Below are 17,244 nucleotides of genomic sequence, written 5' to 3'. Positions count from 1 at the left end.
TTAACACATTGCCTAGCACGTTGGAAGGGCTCCGTGAGAGCCTCCAGGCTTCTTGGCAGAGTACCAGATGGTATATTCTCCTTCCTTCTACCACCCACTGATAGTAGATAGTACAGTGACCGTGAACTTTTATCATGCCCCAGAAGACAAGCCATCATGAAAACTCTTCTGTGAGTTTGTTGGCAAGAAATTAATCTTCCAGCATTGCGGGGCTGTCTGATGCTCAGGTGCAGTAAATTAACTCTTGTGTGCTCTTCCTGCCCTGCTGCCTGTCTGTAGGAGCCCGACTGCTCCTGAGCCAAGGTTTCTGGACAGAGCGACAGGCGCAGGATGGAACGGAAGGAAGAAGCACCTGCAGTAATTCTGATAGGCATTTTGAGATGCCAAAGCTGAAGCGCTGGAGCTTTCCAAAGACCCCAGTTTCATGGCTATTTTTACAGAGCTAGTACGTATTTTTTTGTTTGTTTGTTTAGTACGTATTTTGGGGATGCTTTTTTTTTTTGTTTTTTTAGAAGACATGACTTTGTGAAAGACATTTTTTATCGTTTTTAGAGATGACGTTTTCTTTTTATCTATTAGTACTTACAGTATTCTTTCAAGCCCAGTGAATTATTTTTTTGCTTTGGAGTCCCCTTTGTATCTCTCTCTCTATTTTTGTGTAGGCATGTAAGCTGTCCTCACCATTTCTCAGTCTCCTGTGTAGTCTCTGTGGTTGCGATTTTTCCTTTGCTAATCTCTTTCTGACTTTGCCCGCTGCTGATTGTTTTTCTTGGAAGTGTTACTCATTCTTTGGCCTTGCACCACGCTCACATTAGGAGCACAGTTTTCAGGAATCTTCCTCCTCTTTTCCTACAAGTAACCATTTGGGCTTACTCACTGAAATATTCTCCTCCCACTCATTCAACTGAGGAATGCTGAATCTGTGCAACAATGAGATGCAAACATTTCTTGAAAAACATCAAGCAAGCTGTTTTTCTTTAATTGTGAATTTTACCTATAAAAAAAAATTTTTTTTTTTTCTGTAGCTTCACTTAATTAGGAATCCCTGGGTGGCACAAATGGTTAACACATGTGGCTGCTAACTGAATGGTTGGTAGTTCAAGTCCACCCATTGGTGCCTTGGAAGAAAGGCCTGGCTCTCTACTCCCTAAAAACCAGCATGGAAAGCCTTATGGAGCGCAGTTCTGACACACAGAGTCGACACAAGCGGAAATCAGCTTGATGGCGACCGTTTTGTTGGTTACTTAATTAAAAATTCATTGCTATCAATTTTGGTTAGATATATATTTTTGGCACCAAAATTGAATAATTGAACTTGTATTGGAAATAATTGAGGTGAGGAAGTCCTCTTTAACTGCCTGCTAAATTAAGGCTTTTCAAACAGCTCTTTTTTTTTGCGGGGAGAAACTGGGAAGGAAAAAGAAAACAAAAACAGTGCCTTAGAGGAGGAGGGAAAGGGCGGAAGTAAAGTCAGTGATTGAAACAATTTGTTTTCCTCTTTGAAGTCCTCTTCTCCATCTACAGGAAGTTTACGCCAAAGCCTTTAATGTTTTTGGCTACAGGTTATCAGTATCAGTCATTCTCAAACCATGGTTTGCCATCCTCCTGCCTCAAAATTACTTCGTGTCATGGGTGTAAATGAAAATCCCTGAGCCGCGCCCTGTGTATGTCTCATACTAAGAAAAGGTTGAGTAACAGACCTACTCAGTCGGAATCTTGAAGGGCTGTGGCTCAGGTATCTGCGTTTTTATCAGGCTTTCAATGTCTTTTTTTTTTTTCCACTTTAAGAATCACCTCCTTAAGTTCTGTGACATAGGGAAAAGGAGACGGGGTAACAGTCCCCAGTTATGTACGGAGGATGGTGGCCAGGTAGGCGCAGCACAGGAAAGTGGCGCAGATAGAGCGGTGGAGTCCTGTGGTATTCTGGCGAGGCTGTTGTAAAGGAGGAAAGCAGTGTGAGGATGACAGCAATTTCCTGTTACAAACAGGAGGCTCGTTCAGAAACATGTTTATTAATAGCTCAAGCTCTCAAGAGTCCAACATTTTATTCAGTAAGTCCAATATGCCTATTTATAATTCAATTTATGATATTTAACGGTGATCCTGATATTCTCCTTTTCAGTCAAGAAGTAAAAAAAATATTAATTGCATAAAGTGCTTTGAGCAAATAAAAATTTGGATTTTCTGGTGCTTATAAAAAAAAAAAACCAGAATAAAAAAGGAAGTGCTCCGTTAGTGGGGATTTTACAAATTGCGAAGACGCTTTCAGGAAAGAAAGTCAGCAGCTAATCGTTTTCTCCCCCGAAAAAGAGTAAGTTAAGACAAGCACTGTCATGTCATCACATACTAGGCAGGCGTGTGTCCACTCAGCTCAGATGACTCTCTGACTCCCGTGTCCACCCTGTGGAAGTCATTCTTAGAACCATTGCTCAGCAATTCTTCTAACAATTGTTATAACAAAAAAGTGCCTTTTTTACTCATTCCCTACCTGTTTCTTCAGAGAGTTAAGCCTCAATCTATCATGTGTTTCCTGATCTGGGTGGCTGTCCTGGCAAATCTTTAGGGCCATAACTTGTTTGCCAATTTCTGTACACATAAAAGAGAAATGGGGACAGTCCTACTTGCTGAAAGACTTCTCTGATGTCAGCTAACTGCCTGGATGTCTAAATGCCTCCTGTTCCTGAAAGCCCTTTGACTGTGTCCCACTAACTCTCTGTTCAACCCTACTCCGCTGTTTTGGATTCTGTTATGCTTTCTGCCAGCTACAGTTACCAACTTTCCTTGGATGCCCTATGCCCTAGCTGTCATGTTCTGCTCAAATGGCTGAATTTAATTCCCCATCCCTACTCCAAGGATTGGTTTCATACTTACAGAAGGTTGAGTAAAAACCCCTACCTACTCTCAGTCTACCCATTCTGCTCTAGGGAATCTTCACTATGCCACAGTATGTGGCAACTGGAACATAGTAAGTGTTCAGTGTTTTAAATAAACGAATGAATGGCATAAAGCAGCATCTCAGATGAAGTCCATGTCTTACATATTCATACATCTTTACAGTTTGTAGAAGAATTTCAGATTTTTTTTTTATTATTATTATTCTTAAAAAGAATTGAACTCTCTGATTCTGATCTAGAACAGGGAAAAATGAGATACTGTGTGTGTGTTCTTATTTACGTGAATCCTAAATGTCAACTACTTTTTGGTAGCAATTTGCAAACAGACCACGTATGGGAACAGTAGAGGAAGTCTCAAAATGTGACTTAGCTTCCATTACTGCATTAGTCAGGGAGCTTTCCCATGATGTCAATTTACACTCAAAACACACTTTTTAGAAAGTATACCTTGAGTGGAATAGAAGGAATATTAACTCTACCTTAAATTCAGCTTTCTTGCCATCTACAGGGAATGTGGATCCCCGATGGCGTAGCAGTTAAGAGTTTGGCTGCTAATCAAAAGATCAGCAGTTCAAATCTACCAGCCGCTCCTTGGAAGCCCCCTGAAGCAGTTCTACTCTGTCCTACAGGGTCACAATGAATTGGAATCGACTCAATGGCAACAGGCTTTGTTTGTTTTTTTTTTTAATAGGGAACATAATATGGGCACAAACATTACTATACCTACCTGAGGTTAGTGCAATGATATGGAAGCAAAATAATAAAGGCCCAGTCTCAACAGAAGCACAGAGAATAGAGAGATTTAGCCTGGCTTTGGGATAAATGCTGGGAAGTCCTTGGGTCAACCAATGGTTCTCAGCAAATGGAAAGTCTGTTCCCAGTCGACACTTGGCAATGTCTGAATACACTTTTGGTAGTCACCACTGGGGGTACTATTTTCATCTACTGGGCTGAGGCCAGGGATGCTACCAAAAGCCCTATAAAACCTAGCACAGCCCCCCACAAAAAAGAATCATTTGGCCTAAAATGTCAATATTGAAGGCATTGAAAAACCCTTCTGTAGACTGTAGCATTTGAGCCGGGCCTTAAAGAATTGGTAGGAATTCAAAAGGCACAGATAGGAAAGAATTCATTCCAGGCAAATGAAATGCATAAAAAGGGATAATAAAGTATGGAGGTAATATAGAAAACTGTGAATGGTCAAGTTTATCTCAATGCAGAGAAAGGGGAATAAGGTAAGTTCCGAAAAGTGGGTTGTTAAGGCTTGGAGCAGTGCTTGTGAAATTTCACACATCGGAAACACTTAGAGGCCTTGTTGAAATACCAATAGCTGGGCCCTACCTCAGAGTTTGTGATTCCGTAAGTCTGGAATGAGTTCTGAGAGTCTGCACTTCTAAGTACCCAGGTGATGCTGACAGGCTGGTGTGGGGACCACGCTTTTGAGAACCACTGCTTTTAGGTCTAGAGAGAGATTAGGAATTAAATTTCTGGGCAAGAAAGAAACAAAAAAAATTGCTGTGCGGTCGATTCTGACTCATGGGGTCCCATGTGTATCAGAGTAAAACTGTGCTGCATCAAGTTTTCAATGATTGACTTTCCGGAAATCATCAGGCCTTTTATCAGAGGTGCTTCTGGGTGGACTCAAACGGCCTACATTTCAGTTAGAAGAGGACTGTTAATCAGAACAATTCTTTAGGAAGATTATTCAAATAGCAACATATAGGATCCTTCGGATTAGAGAGAAAATCAGGACAAAGAAACAAACTAATTTGGGAAATTAATCCGGTCATCTGGGCAAGAAGTGACAGGACCTGCATTAGAGTATTAGCTTTAGAAATGGAAAAAAGGAAAAACTACCAGAAACACTATAGAGGTAAGTAGAACTCAACATCTGATAGAAAGGAGATTAAAAAAAAAAAAAAAGAGGGAGGAATTGAAATGACTCAAAGGCTTCAAGGCTAGAAAAGGGAAAAGATAAGAATTTTACTGAGACAGGAATCTTAGAAAGACGAATATGATAAAAAGGTAAAAGTTTTTAACATGGAGCTTAAAGGTAGAGAAGCAATTATTTTAAAATGCAAGAAAAGATCTCTTTTAATGCATTTTTTCAATTTATTGTAATTATTTGTTTGTATGTCAGTTTCCCTAACCCCACAAAGACTCCAAGTTCCTTGAAAGAAATATATAACTAGGCTGTATCTCTAGTGCTTAACAATACCTGACAAAAAAAAAAAAAAAAAAATTTTTTTGTTATCTGATATGGTATAAGAAAAGAAAATTTTCTTTTTTTTGGTATAGGAACAAAATAAACACTGAATTGAATTGAAAAGAATGAATTATATTAACATATTTAATTTCCTATTATTTTATCACACCTGCCGTACGCTCTGTCCTACAGAGTCACTCTGAGTAGAAATCGACTCAGCAGCAGCGGGTTTGGCTTTTTTGGTATGGCCCCTACACTCTGCCCCTGCCCACCTCACATTAACTCATGATAGTTTGTCTATAAATACTACATGGAACAAACAATCTTGCAAGAAGTTTTGCTAATTATCTTTGTCTTTAAAACATTTAAACTGTTCAAATGTAGCCAACTAGCACCAGGATTGTCTAGCCTTCAAAAAAAAGCCAACCAAGTCCAATATATGAAAGCTGAGGAATGATGGTTTCTGTACCTTGCCTACAAACCTGTCCTGTCCAAGGAATTGCTGTCCTTAAAGGCTATGTCCAGAGTCACTGACCCACTTGAATCCCCTGTAGCAATGACTTAGGAAGCTGGGCGCTCTGGGACAATGCGCCTCTACACGTAAGTCTCTCTTGGCCCCAGCTGTTTGATCATGGTTTGCCCAGATTTAGTCTTAGCCAGCTATGCGTGATCATTGGTCGTTAGTAATGAGTCTCCTGGGATAAACCGTAAACTGACAGATTTCAGACAGGCTGCCTCGCCTGCACTTAGTAAGTGGGATTGGGGTCAGGAAAGCTGGGTGACAGGGCAAGGAGAAGCTCCCTTAGATAACCAAATCATCTGAAATTGCATTTCTTTCTTGGTCAAAAAGGAGTAGGAATTATTGCTGTTTCATCCCATTGTCTAAATTACGCTTGAGGGACTTAGATAAAACCCATACATCAAAACGCCTTGGTGCAATAATGCAAAATTTAAAGGGGCCCATCAAATAGGTCTGTTTCAGAATCACACATGATACTTAGGAATTGTAGCAATCAGAGCAGTTCTCTTGGAATTGATTTGAATGTTTTTTCCAAACCCAATTTTCTCTTTCTGGCTAGAAAGAATTAATTTCTTTATCTACACTGCTTGGTACTATCAGCCCTAGAGGGAAGGAAAAAAAGAGTTTTTTCTAACCAACCGATCCGACCTTCTGGAGGCTAAGGAGATTTTATCATCTAACTGAGGCCCTGCAAACATGCAAGCTGGAGGCTACTGCCCCAGCTGAGGAGCCCTTCTGCCTAAGTGCTTCTAAATATAAACAGAACTGTGAAAACATCAGACAAGTGGGACATACATCCAGCATGTTTGTTCCAGCTTTTCTTTCCATGACTTTTCACCCTCTTCCAAAAAAAAAGGACTGTGTGCCCAGCTCCTAACTGGTGGTGAGACTAGAACTAGCACTCCTGACCAGGCTGTGCCGCCCCACCCTGTGAGCCTTGCTTTCCCTGCTCAGACGCTGTGACGGAGCCCCCCTCCAAGTGCTGCCTTTCTTCCTTTTTCCAGCTGTTCTGCATCGCCCTGAGCAGTCCCTTCAGTCTTCCTACACCCTGACAGCTGCTTGTGGAGATATCAATAAACAGAAAACTGATTTTTCTAGTAAGATACATGTATTATTTTAATATCCTGACTTAGAACCTAAATGGTAAAAGAAAAGGAAGGAATGGAGGTAAGGGGGGAAGGAGGGAAGGGAAAAAAAAAAAAGGAGGCAGCTACAATTAAAACTATATAGCAAGGTAACAATTTGTCTTTAACTCTTCAGTGGTTCTCAAATTTTGATGACCTTAAATAATATTTGGAATATTTGCAAACTGCAATTACTTGCCAATTGTCAGCCCCAACCCTAGAGATTCTGGCTCAACAGGTCTAACGTCAGTCTTTGTCCTTGTTGTGGTTAGGTACCATCGAGTCAGTTCCAACTCATAGTGACCCTATGCATGACAGAACGAAACACTCCCTGGTCGTGAGCCATCCTTACAATCATTGTTACACCTGAGCTCGTCTTTGCAACCACTGTGTCAATCCACCTCGTTGAGGGTCTTCCTCTTTTCTGCTTACCCTGTACTTTGCCAAGCATGATGTCCTTCTCCAAGGACTGATACCTCCCGACAACATGTCCAAAGTATGTAAGATGCAGTCTCACCATCCTTGCCTCTAAGGAGCATTCTGGTCGTACTTCTTCCAAGACAGATTTGTTCGTTCTTTTGGCAGTCTATGGTATGTTCAATATTCTTCACCAACTCCATAATTCAAAGGTGTCAATTCTTCTTCAGTCTTCGTTATTCATTGTCCAGCTTTCACATGCATATGATGTGATTGAAAATACCATGGCTTGGGTCAGGCGCACCTTAGTCTTCAAGGTGACATCTTTGCTCTTCAACACTTTAAAGAGGTCCTTTGCAGCAGACTTACCCAAAGCAATGCGTCTTTTGATTTCTTGACTGCTGCTTCCATGGCTGTTGATTGTGGATCCAAGTAAAAAGAAATCCTTGACAACTTCAATCTTTTCTCTGTTTATCATGATGTTGTTCATTGGTCGAGTTGTGAGGATTTTTGTTTTCTTTATGCTGAGGTATAATCCATGCTGAAGGCTGTGGTCTCTGATCTTCATGAGTAAGTGCTTCAAGCCCTCTTCACTTTCAGCAAGCAAGGTTGTGTTATCTGCATAATGCAGGTTGTTAAGGAGTCTTCCTCCAATCTTGATACCCCGTTCTTCTTCATATAGTCCAGCTTCTCATATTATTTCCTCAGCATACAGATTGAATAGGTATGGTGAAAGAATACAACCCTGACACACACCTTTCCTGACTTTAAACCAATCAGTATCCCCTTGTTCTGTCCAAACAACTGCCTCTTGATCTATGTAAAGGTTCCTCATGAGCACAATTAAGTGTTCTGGAACTCCCATTCTTCCCAACGTTATCCATAATTTGTTATGATCCATACAGTTGAATGCCTTTGCATAGTCAATAAAACACAGGTAAACATCCTTCTTGTATTCTCTGCTTTCAGCCAGGATCCATCTGACATCAGCAATGATATCCCTGGTTCCGCGTCCTCTTCTGAAACCAGCCTGACTTTCCGGCAGTTCTCTATCAATATACTGCTGCAGCCGCTTTTGAATGATCGTCAGCAAAATTCTGCTTGTGTGTAATGTTAATGATATTGTTCTATAATTTCCACATTCGGTTGGATCACCTTTCTTGGGAATAGGCATAAATATGGATCTCTTCCAGTCAGTTGGCCAGGAAGCTGTCTTCTGTATTTCTTGGCATAGACGAGTGAGCACCCCAGCGCTGCATGTGCTTGTTGGAACATCTCAGTTGATATTCCACCAATTCCTGGAGCCTTGTTTTTCACCAATGCCTTCAGAGCAGCTTGGACTTCTTCCTTCAGTACCACTGGTTCCTAATCATATGTCACCTTTTGAAATGGTTGAGTATTGACTAATTCTTTTTGGTATAATGACTCTATGTATTCCTTCCATCTTTTTTTGATGCTTCCTGCGCCATTTAATTTTCTCCCCATGGCATCCTTCACTATTGCAACTCGAGGCTTGAATTTTTTCCTCAGTTCTTTCAGCTTCAGAAATGCCGAGTGTGTTCTTCCTTTTTGGTTTTCTATCTCCAGCTCTTTGCACGTGTCATTATAATACTTCATCTTCTCAAGATGCCCTTTGAAATCTTCTCTTCAGTTCTTTTACTTCATCAATTCTTCCTTTTGCTTTAGCTGCTCGATATTTGAGAGCAAGTTTCAGAGTCTCCTCTGACATCCATCTTGGTCTTTTCTTTCTTTCCTGTCTTTTCAGTGACTTCTTGCTTTCTTCATGGATGATGTCCTTGATGTCATTCCACAACTCGTCTGGTCTTCAGTCATTAGTGTTCGATGTGTCAAATCTATTCCTCAGGTGGCCTCTAAATTCAGGTGAGATGTACTCAAGTTCATATTTTGGCTCTCGTGGACTTGCTCTGATTTTCTTCAGTTTCAGCTTGAAGTTGCATATGAGCAATTAACAGTCTGTTCCACAGTCGGCCCCTAGACTTGTTCTGACTGATGATATTGAGCTTTTCCATCATCTTTGTCCACCAAAACCAAAAAACCAAACCCACTGCCGTCGAGTTGATTCTGACTCATAGCGACCCTATAGGACAGAGTAGAACTGCCCCACAGAGTTTCCAAGGAGCACCTGGTGGCTTTGAACTGCTGACCTTTTGGTTAGCAGCCATAGCACTTAACCACTACACCATCAGGGTTTCCTGTCTTTCCACAGATGTAGTCAATTTGATTTCTGTGTGTCCCATCTGGCAAGGTCCATGTGTATAATTGCCGTTTATGTTGGTGAAAGAAGGTATTTGCAAGAAAGAAGTTGTTGGTCTTGCAAAATTCTATCATTCGATCTCTGGCATTGTTTCTATCACCAAGGCCATATCTTCCAGCTACTGATCCTTCTTCTTTGTTTCCAACTTTCGCATTCCAATCGCCAGTAATTACCAATGCGTCTTGATTGCATGTTCAATCAATTTCAGACTGCAGCAGCTGATAAAAATCTTCTATTTCTTCATCTTTGGCCCTAGTGGTTGATTGGTGCGTAAATTTTAATAATAGTCGTATTAACTGGTCTTCCTTGTAGGCGTGTGGATATTATCCTATCACTGACAGCATTGTACTTCAGGAAAGATCTTGAAACATTCTTTTTGAAGATGAATGCAACTCCATTCCTCTTCAAGTTGTCATTCTCAGCATAGTAGACTATATGATTGTCCGATTCAAAATGGCCAATACCAGTCCATTTCAGCTCACTAATGCCTAGGATATCGATGTTTATAAATTCCATTTCTTTTCTGACAATTTCCAATTTTCCTAGATTCCTATTCCATACATTCTAGGTTCCAATTATTAATGGATGTTTGCAGCTGTGTCTTCTCATTTTGAGTCGGTCTCTGGAGCCTGCATTTACTACGTTCTCCCCAGGCAGTTCTGGTGTTAGTAGCCTGGGGGAACTGCACCTTGAGAAACATTGGCAGTTTAGATTGTCCCTGACTAACACCAAATTTCAGTGAACCTTGTCAGGGTAAACAGCCTGTGCTTGTTGTCAAGAGTTGCCAGGTGAGAGGCAAGAGACCTGATAAACAGCAGCTGCTTAGGCCTGAATGTCTGGGGAAATAAGCACAGGTGGTAGGAGATTTACCAACGTGTTCCTGAGGCTCCCTGCCCCAAGATGCTCATCTGCTGTGGACAGCCAGCAGGCATTCTTAGCTGAGTCGACCCTGTCCCTGCCCCTGGCTGTTGGACTGTGCTCTCAGACTCCTCCCTACTTTCCTTGTGCAAAAGCCTTTCTTCAAACCTCCTTCAGGTATTTCTAAGTCAAGATTTCCAGATTCCAGGCACCAAACCCTTAACACGACTTCGTCATTCAAATTGCAAGGGAACTCAGGTCTCAGATGGCTGTGGGATATGGTTCAAGAACCCAAAGGAACGGGGGTGGGGGCAAGGACTCAGAGATACCATAATATTCTTTCTGTCACAACGCGACTTAAACAGGAGTTTTGGAGGCCTTGCTTGCCATCTCCTCACCTTTATTTGCATTGTTGCCATAAGAAATACATCCCATAATCCAGATAGCTGAAGTTTAACCAAATTTTTTAAGTGTGGGATGGTTGTTTTCCAGGTGTTCTGGAATAGTTCTGATTAAAACATCCTATCACTTTTTCCCTGTGAGTGTGCTTGTATTTATCAGAGCCAGGAAAGAAAGAGAAAGGAAGGAAGGAAGGAAAGAAGGAAATAAGTCACTGTATCCAAGATAGTTTAATTTACTTAGCAAATAATTGCTGAGCACCTATTATATGCTAGGCACTGTTGAAAAAAACATGGAAAAACAAAGGTAAATAAAACAGACTAAGAGAGAGACAAACAAAAAAACAAAAACAAGGAAATATAAACCAGACAGGTAATGATGAATTCTACAAAGAGAAAGCACAGGCAGGAGAACTGGGGCAGGGTGCTGGTTTATGCTGGGCGTTCCCAGAAAACCTGTCTGATAGGCGACATTGCAGCGGAGACCTGAAGGAAGAGTGAGACCCAGCATATGCACTTCTGAGCAAAGGTCATTTCAGAGAGAGGGAACTGCCCTCACAAAGATTCTTCAGCAGGACCATGCTTGATATTTTTTAGAAGAAGGTAATCACTGCAGCTGGAGTCAAGTAAATGAGGAAAGAGAGTTGAAGTCAGACAAATGTCTAAGCGCCAATCTTGCAAGGTCTTCCAGGCCATTGCAAGGATGTTGTCTTTTACTGTGAGAAAGACGAAAAACCACTGGCAGGAGGAGAGCAGAAAACCAAACCAAAAACCAAACCCATTGCCGTCGAGTTGATTCTGACTCAGAGTGACCCTATAGGACAGAGTAGAACTGCCCCATAGGGTTTCCAAGGAGCGGCTGGTGGATTTGAACTGCCAACCTTTTGGTTAGCAGCCTGAGCTCTTAATCCATACAATCTGTCATATGTTTTTAAATGATCAATTATTTGTTATATGGGAATAGGTCAGATATTAGATATATTTAAAAGGTAGAAGCAACAATATTTGCTTGTGGATTGGATATAATATGTCAAAAAGCAAAAGAGTAGAAATGTTGAGACTGGAGTGTATTTAGTAGGCCTTATTGGCATTAACCCTGGTAGTGCAGTGCTTAAGAGCTACGGCTACTAACCAAAAGGCCAGCATTTCAAATCTACCACAGGCTTCTTGGAAATTCTGTGGGGCAGTTCTGCTCTGCCCTATAGGGTCGCTGTGAGTTGGAATCAACTAGATGGTGATGGGTTTACTGACATTAAGTACTTTAATAAAAAAATGGACATATCTGTCTGTCTATAACACCAAAATATTAACAGTGGTTGTTTCTAATGATAGAGCTATGGAAAATATTTATTTGCTGCATTTTGTTACTTCTAATGAAAATATATCACTTGTATAGTTTTAAAGTGAGCCTTTCATCGGCCGATGAAAACACTATGGGTCACAATGGCCTGACCTGTAAGTGATCATGGGGATGGCAAAATAGCAGGCAGTTTTTTTATATTATGTATGGGGTCACCACAAGTCAGGGGCCAACTTGACAGCAGCTAACAAATACAACATTATTTTTACAAGCTTCAGATACCTAAAGAAAATACTTCCTAGTCACTTAAATTTTATGGGATTTAAGGTTACAACACGTCTCTCTCAAGGGGACCATTCTGATCTGTGTGACTGAAATCAGGATACCTAAAGTAGCTCATTCAATCTCTCTATCCCTTTAATTGGGGGTAAGAGTCACTAATACCGCACTGTAAATTCAAATGTTTTAGTGATATCAGTTTGGAAGAGCCATGGAAAATTTTGCCTGGTGAATGAAATAAAACAATGAGAATAGAAAAATAAGAATATAGTTTATGAATCTTTTTGAAGAAACTTTTCTTCTTGTCTTAAGTGGTATTGCCCCCAGCAATTCTCTGGATCCTAGAGATAAAATCAAATGCATGACTTACTCTCACTTTCAAAAGAAAATGAAACATTCTTTAAACTTTGTATTTTTGTACCTTGTTTTTGTATTTTTATAAGTACATTTACACAATTATAGTATTTATATCCATGGACACCTGGTTTCTGGTGATTTTGTTATCACTGATGCAGAAGAAATAAAGGCTCATGAATATCAGATATAAAAGATATGGGATTCTTGGTAGACAATGAAGAATAATAATAGATTAATAGTGGATTCATATAAAAGCTTTCTTTCAAACATCACACAATATTTGCAGTTTTTTTTAATCTCTATTTATAAAGTTTCACCAGAAAAAAAAAAATTGTCTTGAATAGTAGGGCTATTATTATATTAATGGCTTCTTGTTAGTATTAAAAGTAATCCAGACCAGAAAAAAGGCCAACTATAAAATTATCTCCTTTAAAATAGTCCTACTGTGAGATAGGAAGGCCAAAGGACATCTCAAAGTCTTCTTTACTTACATGTCCCTTGAGGAAATAAAATGAATTGAACCTTAGGAAAGATAGATGTCAGTTACACAGTGAATGCATGAAGGGGAAGTAAAAAATAATCATTGGAAAATATAATCAGGTGAAAATTGCCAAGTGAAGATGTTTGCTATAGAGATAAAGAAATTAATAATTGATCCAATCCCTGAATTATAGCTGAATTGTATTTCTAAAACACTCATGTAACACAAAGGGGTCAAAATAAAATTGAAGATAAACAAATGTGGTATCCCACTTGAAAACAGAAAGCAGAAGACCAAATTCCAAAGTGACAAACACGTGAAATCAAAATATTAGTAGGTATCTTGAGGAGGTTGTTGTTGTGAGGCAACCTAGAGTCAGTTCCAACTCATACCCACCCTATGTACGACAGAATGAAATGCTGCCTGGTCATGCACCATCCTCACAATCATTGTTATGTTTGAGCCCCTTGTTGTAGCCATTGTGACAATCCATCTTGTTGAGGGTCTTCGTCTTCTTTGCTGACCCTCTATTTTACCAGGCATGATGTCCTTCTTCAGGGACTGGTCCCTCCTGACGACATGTCCAAAGTGCGTGAGACATAGTCTTCCCATCCTCCCTTCTGATGAGCATTCTGTCTGTATGTCTTCCAAGACACATTTGTTCGTTCTTCTGGCAGTCCATGGTATATTCAATATTCTTCACCAACACCGTAATTTAAAGGTATCAATTCTTCTTTAGTCTTCCTTATTCACTGTCCAGCTTTCACATGCATATGAGGTGATTGAAAACACCATGGCTTGGGTCAGCACACCTTAGTCCTTGAAGTGACATTTTTGCTTTTTAACACTTTAAAGAGGTCTTTTGTAGTAGGATAGTACGATTTAAAATAAGGTTTTAGTGAGAAAAAAAATCGTGTTACAACTAAGTTATTTTTTATATAAAATAAATAAATAGAAAAAATTGAATCATCTAAATATTTCCCCAATCGTTTTTGGGGTGTAGAAAAAGAGGAAACCGGCAACAAAACACTAGTTGTGGTAATTCACAAGATTCATTTACAAAACTGACTTATCAAGATGAACCACGTGTTGTACCATAAAACAGTTTTGAATAAATGTGAAAGGACTCACGACGTACTAAGTATATTCTCTGACCACAATGGAATTAAATTAGAAATTGACATCAGAAAGTATCTGGAAAATTCTCAAATATTTGAAAACTAAATAACATACTCGTAAATAACCCATGGGTCAAAAAAGAAACCAAAAAAAAAAATAGTATTTTAAATTAAATGGAAATAAAAATACAAAATTTAAAAAATTGTGAGATTCAGCTAAAAGGGTGATTAAAGGGAAATTTATACTATGAACCTACTATATGAGAAAAGAAAAAAGTAACAAACTAATGACATTAGTTTCCACCTTAAGAAACTAGGAAAAGAAGAACAAATGAAATGAAAAGTAAAAGAGAAGAAAAGAAATAATCAAAATAAAAGTGGAAATCAATGAAATAGAAAGCAGAAAAACAGTTTAAAAATGACATCAATAAAATAGCTGGGTTGGTGAAGAAAAAAAGGCAGAAGAATAAATTACCAATATCAGGAATAGGAGAGGTGAGATCACTACAAATTCTGTAAATATGAAAAGAAAATAAATATTTTGTACCACTTTAAAAAAATTTAGGCTAATACATTTGATGAATTAGATTAAATAGACAAATTCTTTGAAAGATACAAACTACAAAGCCTCAATCAAGAAGAAATAGATAAGCTGAATACCCTTAGACCTATTAATAAAAACTGAATTGGAAAGGAAAAGGTGGAGGGGTTAAAGGTGATGGAAATATAGCATTGATTAGGGTAGGGTTGCACAGCCAATTATTGTAATTACTGTCAATAAATTGTACACCTATAAAAAGCTGAATTTGCAAAAATTGTGCAATGGATATATTTACAACAATGACAAAAAAAAACAAGTAGCTGCTGAGGCTGTTTGTGTACAACAAAAGACCTCACAGAGTTGGTTTCTTGGTTTGGAGGTTTACAGTCATTGTTTCAAGGGATATCCCAGTTAATTGGCCTAATTATATGTTTAGCACTTCTCTTCTACTGCCTAGTTCTTTGCGTAGTGCCTGAGGTATTATAAGCTTGCAAGCGGCCATCCAAGGCACAACAATTGGTCTCTGTTTGCCTGTAGTAACAGATAAAGAAGTGTCAGGAATAGAGAGAGGATATGGAATATGTTAGTTATTACCTCCATGAACAACTGCTTTCTTTGCCATGAGACCAGAAGAAATGGATGGTTTACTAGTACAATTACTGAACATTATAATCAAAGATTCTATAGAAGAACCCTGATCAAAAGCGGGAATATGCAGAACAGAATTTCAAATTTTAATGGGGTCCAGACTTCCTGGAGCCATGAAGCTTGGAGGGACCCCTGAAACTATAGCTGAAGATAATCTTTAAACCTTAAACAAACAACATCCCCTTAAATCTTCTTAAAACCATAAAATGGTTTAGTAAAAAATGTCTGCCTTCAGCATTATGCTCGTTTAAGAACTATCTATATGGGATCAAATTGACAACAGCAACTTGAAAAATTAGATAGAAACCTTAGGGGACAGTGAATTTACGTTAACAGGGGAGGAACAACTCAGAAAAGGAGGTTGAGAATGGTTGCAAAACTCAAAGAATGTCATCAATGTCACTAAATAATACATGTAGAAACTGTTGAATTGGTGTATGTATTGCTGTGTATATTTTCAACAACAATAAAATTAATGAAAAAATTTTTAAAAACTTCAAAATAAATTTCCATAAAGAAAACTTCCAAATGCCTTCACTGGGAAATTCTACAAAACAGTTAAGGAAGAAATAATACCATTTCTTCATGAATCTTTCCAGGAAAAAATTGAAGAGTAGGGAATATTTCCCAATTCACTCGTTTAGGCCGACCTTACTCAATAACAAAACTAGAGACAATAAAAGGAAAGAAAAATATAAACTAATATCTGTAATAAACTTACATGCAAAAATTTTTAATAAAATTGTAACCAAGCAATTCAAACGATATATGAAAAGAAGGATAAATCATGACCAAGTTTGCCCAGGCATGTAAGGTTGGTTTAACATTGAAAACAAATCAATATAATTCTCAATATTAACAGAATAAAAAAGAAAACAGCATATGATTATCCTAATACATGTAGAAAAAGCATTTGACAAAACACAACATCTATTGAAAAAAAACTCAGCAAACTAAGAATAGAAGAAAATCTCTCCAACCTAATAAGAACATCTGCAAAGAACCTACAACTAACATCAACATCATACCTAATTGTAAAATATTGATTTTTTTTACCCATAAGATCATTAATGAAACACTCGTATTCATATTCTTATTGCTTCTATTCAACATTATACTGTAGGTTTTAGCCATTGCAACCAGACAAGAAAAAGAAATAAAAGGCACCCAAATTGGAAAGAAAAAAATAAAACTGCTTTTATACACAAACAATAAGATTTTTCATGTAGAAAATACTATGGAATATACAAAAAGCTACTAGAACTCATAAGTGAGATCAGAAAATCAAGAGGATACAAAAGCAATACACAAAAATCAATTTTATTTCTACAAACTTGTAATGAATATTTGGGAATTAAAATTTTAAAACTGCCGTTTACAGTATCAAAAAATATCAAACACTTATGTACCCAGAACCCTTAGGTATAGATCTAGCAAAATATATACCAGACCCATACTCCAAAATCTGAAAAACATTACTGAAAAATATTTTAGAAGATAGAAATAAATGGAGAAATATATTATGTTCTTAGATCAGAATACGTAAAGCTGCTAAGATGTTAATTTTTCCCAAATTAATGTACAGATACAATGAAACCCCAAGCAAAATTGCAGCATGCTTCTTTATAGAAATTGACAAAGTTATTCTAAAGCCCATATGGAAATGCAAAGAATCTAGAATAGCCGAAGGCTTTGAAAGAAAAAAAAAAAAAACAATACAGGAGGACTTACACTACTTGACTTCGAGACTTATTGTAAAGCTACAGTAACCATGATAGCATGGTATTGGTCTCAAGATAGATAAACAGATTAATGCAACAGAATAAAG

Source organism: Elephas maximus, chromosome 18 (genome assembly GCF_024166365.1).
Source record: "Elephas maximus indicus isolate mEleMax1 chromosome 18, mEleMax1 primary haplotype, whole genome shotgun sequence".
In the NCBI taxonomy this organism is placed as follows: Eukaryota; Metazoa; Chordata; class Mammalia; order Proboscidea; family Elephantidae; genus Elephas; species Elephas maximus.
The sequence above is the reverse complement of the archived record's forward strand: the minus strand, read 5'-3'. Positions refer to the sequence as shown.